This window comes from Cebus imitator, unplaced genomic scaffold (assembly GCF_001604975.1).
Source record: "Cebus imitator isolate Cc_AM_T3 unplaced genomic scaffold, Cebus_imitator-1.0 Scaffold124, whole genome shotgun sequence".
NCBI classification, from domain to species: Eukaryota; Metazoa; Chordata; class Mammalia; order Primates; family Cebidae; genus Cebus; species Cebus imitator.
In genome coordinates, this window is record NW_016107439.1 from 4,743,206 (window position 1) to 4,753,541 (window position 10,336).

Consider the following 10,336-nt stretch of genomic DNA (forward strand, 5'->3'; position numbering starts at 1 on the left):
AAGAATCGCTTGAACCCGAGGGGTGGAGGTTACAGTGGGCCGAGATTGCACCACTGCACTCCAGTCTGAACAACAAAGCAAGACTCCATCTCAAAAAAACGAAAAGAATCATTGAGAAAACTGGAGGATCAGGCTTAGAAAATGAACGGGAACTGAGGGGACTAGGTAGTCTGGGACACTGCCAGAGATATCACCAGAACAGTCTGCTTATCTTAGACACTTGCTCTCATCCCTTGACTCTGTTCTCATTACTGTCACTCCACTGGATGCTGGACATTGCCTCTAGCAACAGAATTAATGCTGTACTATCCTGTCCTTGCTTCTTTGTATCAAAACTCTTAAGTCCTGAGCAGGGAATTTCCAAATGGCTGACCTGAGGACACATGGCACTCCCCTAGCTGTGAGGAGTCTAGGAGAGCAAGTATCTGCTCTTTCTGGCTTCCTTAGTAGGAGGCAGAATCTGTTCTTTGCCAAATGTCATGCAATGGAGCCTTCCCCAATGTATTAGTCAGTTCTGAAACTGCTGTAAAGAAATATCTGACGTTGGGTAATTTATAAAGAAAAGAGCTTTAATTGGCTCATGGTTTCACAGACTATCCAGGAAGCATTGTGGCTTCTCCTTCTAGGGAGGCCTCAAGAAGCTTAGAGGCAAGGTAAAGAACTCACTCACTACACAGTGTTTCGAAACCATTCATAAGAACTCTGCCCCATGATCCAGTCATCTTCCCCCAGGCCCCACCTCCAACACTGGGGATTACAGTTGAACATGAAACTTGGATGGGGACACAGAAACCATATCACCCAAACAAAACATTTATTTGTATCATTTAAGTAATTAAGTATTAGGCAGCCATACATGTACAGAGCCTCATGGAAGTGATGACTAGTCTGAAAGGATGATTAGGAGATGGCCAGTTTGTCAGTCAGGATAGGATACATCATGCTGCAGTAAGAAGTGACCCCAACATCTCAGGGGCTTACGGCAATCAAGGTTTGCTTCTCATTCGTGTATATTCCAGATTGCCAATATTTTCATGTTAGGACCCAAGCTGATGATGCAGCCTCTAGAACATTATTATTATTATTATTATTATTATTTTTTTTGGTGCCGTGACTCGGATTCAAATCTAGAACATTACTGATCTCATAGCAGGGAAAAAGAAAACAAACAAACATCCATAGCAAGTCACATTCTGGCTCATGAAGCTTCTGCTTGGAAGTGACAAACATAACTTTTGCCCACATACTATTGGTCCAAACAAATTATGTGTCCCAACCTGATTTCTTTGGAGCAGGGAAGTATGATATTACCCCAGGGATGGGCAATTAATATTTTTGAAAAAGAATATTTTGAATATAATACTGCCCTAGTCATTATGCTAGGTAGTGGGAACATACAATTTGGAGGCAAGAAATAGAATGGTGTTTGGGCAGTAACGACCAGTAGTTGCTGTTTTGTTTTGTTTTTCTGAGACAGAGTTTCACTCTTGTTACCCAGGCTGGAGTAAAACGGCGTGATCTCGGCTCACCGCAGCCTCTGCCTCCTCGGTTCAAGCAGTTCTCCTGCCTCAGCCTCCCAAGTAGCTGGGACTACAGGCGCACGCCACCATGCCCAGCTAATTTTTGTATTGTTAGTAGAGACGGGGGTTTCATCATGTTGACCAGGATGGTCTCAGTCTCTTGACTTCGTGAACCACCCGCCACGGCCTCCCAAAGTGCTGGGATTATAGGCATGAGCCACTGCGCCCGGCTGGTAGTTGCAGTTAATGAAGCATAATGTTCAAGGAAGGAGAAAAAAGGAAAAGATGAAGCAGTAGTAACAGGTGGGGAATAAGTCAGGAGACCCCTGTTTTCAGAATAAAAACTTCACTTCCATTTTGTAGGCAAAAGCATCCTTGAGGGTATTTAAAGCGGATTTGCGGGGACACAGCCAGAGATACCACAAGAACAGTCTGCTTATCTTGGACACTTGCTCTCACCCTTTGACTCTGTTCTCACTACTGTCACTCTACTGGACGCTGGATATTATGGTGATGGCTAAATTTGTGCTTTAGACAATTACTCTGGGAGAAGGATGGACTTGAGGGAAATCTGTTAGGAGGCTATTGTGTTTATTCATGTGAAGGAGGAGGACAGCGTGAACTAGAGAATCTAATAGGTGTAGACAGGTGGTGACAGAGAGGAAGAGGAGTGGCAGGATTTGTTGACTGATCAGATGTGAAGGGTGAGAAGAAAGGAGGGAGGATGTTCCGAAGTATCCAGCCTCTGCGATCTCATTTCCTTCTCCTTCTTGCCAAATGGTAAGTTTGAATGCCAGCAGCCCTGAGGCATCTTATGATTTCAGATCTTTTATATCCCTAGACATGTATATAAGGTTAAAAGCCCCCAAGAAGATCAGAATGGCTAAATAGCTCCATCACATACTCATGGAGAAGCAGAGAACTCAGAAGCGAATGTTCTCTCTTAAGTGACGGCCTGATCTCCCTTTTCCATTTACCTCCCCTTTCATCATATTCTTACCCAGTCTTTTAAGGTGCAATGTTTGGGAGTGAAAAAGGCACTCGCTCTCATATGACAGTCCATGAAAGTGCAAATTACAGCAAGCCTTTTGAAAAACAATATGGCAATATTCTCCAAGAGCTTAACTGTATTCACAGATTTAAGCCAGATAATTCTAGATCTGGTCGATTAATTCTAGATCTGGTCAATTTAACCTAAGAAAGTAATTATCAATGTAGAAAAAGATTTATGTACATAAATGTTTATTTTGGAAATATTTGTAATAGTAAAAAACTGAGAACAACCTCCATGAAAAAATTTGTACCTTGTTAAATTAGACACATCTACGTTTTCATTAATGTTTTAAAATAATTTTTAAATAGAAGAATGCTTGTATTATAATGTTAAGAAAAAAACAAGGCTGAGGTGGAGGATCACTTGAGGCCAGGAGTTTGAGACCAGCAGGCAGAGTTCAAGACTGTCTCTAAAAAATGTATTTGAAAAATTAGCCAGGCATAGTGGCTTGTACCTATAGTCCCAGCTACTCAAGAGGCTGAGGTAGGAGGATTGCTTAAGTCCAGGAGTTCAAAGAGGCTATAGTGAACTATGATCATGCCACTGCACTCCAGCCTTGGTGACAGAGCGAGACTTTGTCTCAAAAAAAAAAAAAGAAAAGGAAGAAAAAGAAAAACAGAGTATAAAAGTGAATACTTATTATTTTGTAAAAGCATAGCAAAAACTGGAAAAAATTTTTCAGGGTTGTGATATTATAGGTGATTTTTGTTTTCTTCATTTTATTCTTCTTAAATTTCTATAATGTAATGATTTAGAATCAGAAGAAAGTGTGCTTTTTTTCCAAACTTACCCCATATCCACCTGTTAGATCAACTCTGAGGTGATAAAGCAAGACTGTTGACAAAATAAAATAGTTAAAAGACAAGTACAGTTCAACTGGACTCCTGGGTAAATTACTAGAATGAGTGCAGCATCAACCTGAGCTACCCATACAAGCTCAGCATTTAGTCAGTAGCTGATTAATACTGAACTTAATCCCTAACAGAATAGAAGAGAAGAGCTGAGCTTTGGATCCTATCCATTAGAGATTAGGATTGGAAGCTAGAGAATAAGAAACCAGCCAGTGAGGCTGAACTGACAGAAATGACCTCTCACCTTCTCCCACTCCCTCCATCCTTTAAAACAGCTCTGTCACCTGGGTATCATTCTCTCCACCTTAAGGGCCAGGATCAAGGCTTAACTTCTCATGCTTAATTCTTGAACCCTTTGAATAATTACTAGGACAATAACAAGCATGACCGGGAAAATATGCTGATCTTTACCTATGACTAAGTCAAAAAAAGTATTAGAAGGAGAAGGAGAAAGACTATATTAGCTCTTTCAACTACATCGGTGATTAGCTAGGCAGTTGGCAAGGTTTTCCTTGTCACACAATCACATAGAAAGAATGTAGAGGAAAATACAGATTCAGGAAAAATTTAGGAGGTGGGAGAGTCAGGCCTTGGTGTTTTATCCTATGCGCACAGTGAAGTGAAGGGAGGAATCATGAATGACTGGAGATCATTTGGGGTAGGGAGACTGATACTGTGTGCCTGAAACTTTTAGAAGGGCTGGAGCTGAGGAAGTAAATTGTGGATATGGTTTGGTGGTTTCTGCCAAGGAGATAATTCACTTGATCTGGATATTGATTACCTACAGGGAAAATTAATATATTAAGAGCAATGAAAGACAACATTTTTTTTTTTTTAAAGATGGGGTTTCACCCTGATGGCCAGGCTGGTCTTGAACTCCTGACCTCAGGTGATCCACCCACCTCAGCCTCCCAAAGTGATAGGATTACAGGTGTGATGCACCGCGCCCAGCCTCTTTTTTTTTTCTTTTTTTTTTTTTGAGACGGACTCTTGCTCTGTCGCCCAGGCTGGAGTGCAGTGGTGTGACCTCAGCTCACTGCAACCTCTGCCTCCTGGGTTTAAAAAGTTCTTCTGCCTCAGCCTCCCGAGTGGCTGGGACTACAGGTGCTCACCACCATGCCCGGCTAATGTTTGTATTTTTAGTAGAGACTGGGTTTCACCGTATTGGCCAGGCTGGTATTGAAATCCTAACCTTGTGATTTATGCTCTCAGCCCCCCAAAGTGCTGGGATTACAGGCATGAGCCACCGTGCCTGGTGGAAAGACAACTTTCTTACAGAGTAAGGAGAGCAAATACAGAAAAAGAAAAGGCTAGAATAAACTCTGTGGTATATGATTAGAATTATCGATATTTCTGTGAGCTCATAGTGGTGTTAATATGCAGATATAGATGTTGAAATAGATATAGGAATGGATATAGATGTATTCTCTGGCTGTGTTTGGTAAGAGGGTCTGTAAGCAGTGGCATCTTTGTAGCAATAAGCACACTAGTACCCAGATCTTGGTTTTTAAATTCCTTACTAAAAGGAACCAGGGCTTATGGAGAAGTCACCAGTTTCAGGGTTGTACCAAGGAAAGTATAAGCTGAGTGTGAAACATCTTCTTGCACCAGAAAATAAGAAAACTCTCAAAGTAGATTTGAACCACGTTAAAGGACAAAGGATTCAAACTGAAGGGGATCCCACTGGCCAAATATAAAACAATCTGAGTATCAAAATAAATAACATTAGTAACAGATTATAAGCCATTGAATAAAATGGAATCCATGAACCTATACTGATACAAAGAAATGAATAAATAAATAAGTGGAAAGCTCTTCTTTACAACTTAAGCCAACCAGTTAATGTAGAAGAAATAATGGAATTAGAGAATCACCATTTGATAACAACCATAGTAAAATAGGAGGCAAAATAGTGGGTGAAAGTTTGATGAGAGAAAAGATACTTAACATATTCTCAAAGTATCTCCCCATAAAATGCTTTTTAATTATTTAATAATCAAACATATTTATTCATTAGATTAAGAGTGGACACACAAAATGATAATGGTTAATTTGCAGTAATGGGACAACCTGACATTGTGCACTTGCTAAGATGATGTACTAACACAGTATCACTTGTGATAGTCCTGCCTTGCAAACTCATAACTTTAATCATGAAAAAATGTCAGACAAACCCAAATTGAAGGTAATGTAAATATCTGGCCTTCAAAAATGTCAAGATCATAAAAGACAAGGAAAGCCTGAGAAACTGCCTAGATTGAAGAAGATATGAACATGACAACTAAATGCTTATGTGGATAATCCTGGGTTGAGTCCGGGGACAGAAAGGAAAGGGGGAAAAGGAAATGGGTTTTGAACAATTGTGAGTTTTTTGTTTCTTATTATGTTTGGTTGTACGTTTGCTATAATGGACAGTATTTGGGATAATTGGTAAAACGTGAACGCGGTCTGTACATTAGATAGCACTATATCCATGTTAATTTCCTGATTTTGATAGGTATGTTGTGGTTTTATAGAATAGTGTCTGTGTTTATAAGACCAGTGGGGAATTATGTCTGCAACTCACTATTAAATGGTTTAGAAACTTATATATATGTATAATATATATAAACAATATAATATATGATTATAAAATATATAAATTAACATATATATAAATTATATAATACATCTATAAATCATATACATAATATATCTATAAATTATATATAGTATAACAATTACATATAATATATAAATTACATAAAATAATATATAACATATATACAATTTAGAGAGAGAGAGAGAGAATGGTAAATTGATAATAAGTGGTGAACCTGGGGCCTAGGTGAAGTGTATGTAGGACTTTCTTGTGCCATGTTTTATAATTTCAAAGTTATGTTAAAAAAGTTAAATAGAGAGCACAGATTATGTGGAATAATTAAAAATAATAAGATTGTATTTGGAGGCCAAGGTGGGTGGATCACCTGAGGTCAAGAGTTCAAGACCAGCCTGACCAACATGGTGAGACCCCGCCTTTAAAAAATAATAAAAAAAAAAGATTGTATTGAAAAATATATTCTTCAGAAAAATACCCTTTACACAGTATTAGAGACTGCAAAGGAACTGAATAATGTAAGTGGCTAGGGAAGACAGTAACACTCAGAGATGTGTCCTTAGCGTCAACATGGTTCTGTAGCAGATACAACTGTTGGGATCCCAATTACAACATTCTGGTGAGGCTCTAGCCCCTAGTGCCCAGTCCCTTCCTCCAGTGATCTATCAGAAGTAAAAAGAGGAATGCAGCAATGTAATAGAAAACAATACAATAAACTACTCAAAAGCCAATAAGCACCATCTAGTGGCAAGGAGGTGATTTTCCTCATTTTGTGTGTGTTGTCAAATTCAAACTGCATGGGCCAATTTGCACTCCTGGCAGCAAGGTGTGAGAGTTTCCAGGGTTCTACATCTTCACTAAGCTTGCTAAGGTTAAGTCTAACCTTACTAAGTTTTCTCATTTTAATGAGTACAGAATCGTATTTCCTACAAATGGACAGTAAGATTTAGAGGCTTGTTTTTGATTCAGTTTTTTTTTTAAATTTTTTAAAAAGACGGGGTTTCACCATGTTGGTCAGGCTGGTCTTGAAGTCCCGACCTCAGGTGATTCACTCGCTTTGGCCTCCAAAGTGCTTGGATTACAGGCGTGAGCCACCACGCCCAGCCATTGATTCAGTTTTTAACATTTATTTATTTAGGCAAAGATACTTTATATATGATGCTCTATAGCTTCCTATTGTATCACATCAAGAGGCACATAATGCCTGGTATCCATCAATCAAGTGTGGTTCAAATGTGGTTGACCTGATTCATCAATAGATACTTAAGGATCCTTATCTATCTTTCACTAATGGTTTTAGAAACCACTGATGATTATTACTTAGATCCATCATTTCATAAAAGATTTGAAAAATAGTATTTTTCTAATTTTATCATTCTTTCTACATTTATTAGCTATAATTGTTCTATAAAGAACTTTCCTTCATCAACCACTAGGTACCTTGAAGTCCAGCCCACATAAGAAAAGCAAGGTAAGTGTCAGATAACTTACGATTATCAAATTTTAGAATAATGATTTGGTGTCTTAGTCTGTTGTGTGTTGCTAAAAAGGAATATCTGAGACTGAGAAATTTATAATGAAAAGAGGTTTGTTTGGCTCATAGTTCAGCAGACTGTACAAAAAGCACGGTGCAGACATCTGGATCAGGTGAGGGCCTCAGACTGCTTCCACCCATGGTGGAAGGTGAAGGAAACCTGGCATGTGCAGTTACCACATGGTGAGAGAGGAAGCAAGAGAGAAAGGGAGGAGGTGCCAGCCTCCTTTTAACAACAGGCTTTCATGAGAACTTAAAGAGAAGAACTCACTCCTGAGAGAAGGCATTAAACTATTCATGAGGGATCTGCCCCTTTGACCCAAACACCTCTCGTTGGTCCCCACCTCCAGCATAGGGTATCAAATTTAACATGAGATTTGGAAGGAACAATATTGCAAACTACAGCAGTTGGTATCCTGGCAATTGGTGAACAAATAGGATTTTTAAAAAAGACTTAGTAAGAACTCTGAGATTTTTACACTTATGATTTCTACTCATTACAGTGTATTCCTTTTTTTCTCTTTTTTAAAAAACCAATGTTATTCGAGGTATAATTTAAATGCAATGAAATGCACTCATTTAGAAACTGTGCAATTGAATGAATTTTGAAAAATGCATATGCTTGTATAGCTACCCCCACAATCAGAATATATCTTTTTTTTTTTTTTTTTTTTAACAGAGTCTTACTCTGTCATCCAGGCTGGAGTGCAGTGGCATGATCTTGGCTCACTGCAACCTCCACCTCCAGGGTTCAAGCGATTCTCCTGTCTCAGCCTCATGACAAACTGGGATTGTAGGCGAATGCTACCACGCCCAGCTAATTTTTGCATTTTTAAGAGATGGGATTTCACTATATTGGTCAGGCTGTTTTTGAACTCCTTACCTCAGGTGATCCATCTGCCTCGGCCTGCCAAAGTGCTGGGATTACAGGGGTGAGCCACCATGCCTAGGCTAGAATATAGAATATTTCCATCACTCCCCAAAATTCCTTTGGGCCTCTCTGCAGTCAATCTTACTCCCACTCCATCCCTAGCCCTAGGCAACAATTAATTTGCTTCCTGTCACTATAGATGAGGTTTTTCTAGGAATTCCTAAAAATAGAATCATATCTCTGGATTCTTTTACTCAATTACATCACATAGCAAGTGTCTTGTTATTCTTTTGTTGCTCAAATTATTGCAATTTTTGGTGAGTGGAGTTTCAGTCTGGCTCTTTGGTTATTTTGACGTGACCCCAGTAATCTCTGATAGCTTTCTTGCTTTCAGGCACAGCAAGTGGTCTCTGGGCTCGGGACGTGTATTTCCTGTTCTATACGAAATCAGCCATTTTTTCAAAGACCGCGCTTTTTTGGTCTTTTGAGACTATAATCCGAGCACTAGGGATGATCATTGCTACTAAGTTATTATTACTTCCAGACCTTTCCAGTGGACAGAACTAGGAAATAACTCTTTTCTAGAAGGAGAAAAGTAAATAATGAGTTTGTACTGATATTTTCTATTTAAATTAAAGCTTAAAACTTTCACCTACTTTTTAATATTTTGCCTTTGTTCTCTTAAGCTAAAAAAACTTGATTTTAATAACATTAACATGTATTTGCCTTTTCCTACCATATAAATAATGTATATTTGATATATGTACCTATGCATTTGTTTATTTATTTATTTTAGTGATAGGATCTTGCTGTGCTGCCCAGGGTAGAGTACAGTGGCACAATCATAGCTCGAACTGCAGCTTCAAACTCCTGGCCTCAAGCAGTCTGTCTCAACCTCCTGACTAGCTGGGACTGCAGGTGCATGCTACCACACCCAGCATCACAGGTATTTTTAAAATAACAGTTTCAAAATAGCAACCCCAATGTTGTAAGCAACAATAAAATGACTAAATACAGGTTATAATTCTTTGTGATGTCTTTGTCTTCAGGATACATCTCACAAAAAATAAAAGCCAAAACATTGCTTTTGCAGTTATTTGGCAGAGCTCTTCTCTACTTGGTCGTACCACCATCTTGCTGTAGAGCTAAGTTCGCTTGTCTCAATTTGGTTTAAATTTTTAGGGATTGCTTTGTTCTTTTATTTTCTTCTTAAAGTAATTTTTTTCCTTGTCCTTTTTTTTTTTTTTTTTTTTTGAGGCAGAGTCTCGCTCTGTCACCCAGGCTGGAGTGCAGTGGCAAGACCTTGGCTCACTGTAACTTCCGCCTCCTGAGTTCAAGCTATTCTCCTGCCTTAGCCTCCCAAGTAGCTGGGATTACAGGTATGCTCCACCATGCCCAGCTAATTTTTGTATTTTTAGTAGATATGGGGTTTAGCCATGTTGGTCGGGGGGGTCTTAAACTCCTAACCCCAAGTGATCTGCCCACCTTGGCCTCCCAAAGTGCGGAATTAACAGGCGTGTGCCACCATGCCTGGCTAATTTTTGTACTTTTAGTAGAGATGAGATTTTGCTATGTCAGCAGGCTGGTCTAGAACTCCTAATCTCAAGTGATCTGCCCATCTCCATCACCCAAAGTGCTGGGATTACAGGTGTGAGCCACTGCTCCCAGACCACAATAATGCAAAAAATTTTAAAGTTAATATTAGTTGGCCAGGCATGGTGGCTCACGCCTATAATCCAAACACTTTGGAGGGCAAGGAGGGTGGATCACCTGAGGTCAGGAGTTTGAGACCAGCCTTGCCAACATGGCGAAACCCTGTCTCTACTAAAAATACAAAAATTAGCCAGGCATGGTGGCTGGCTCACACCTGTAATCCCCGCTACGTGGGAGGCTGAGCCAGGAGAACCACT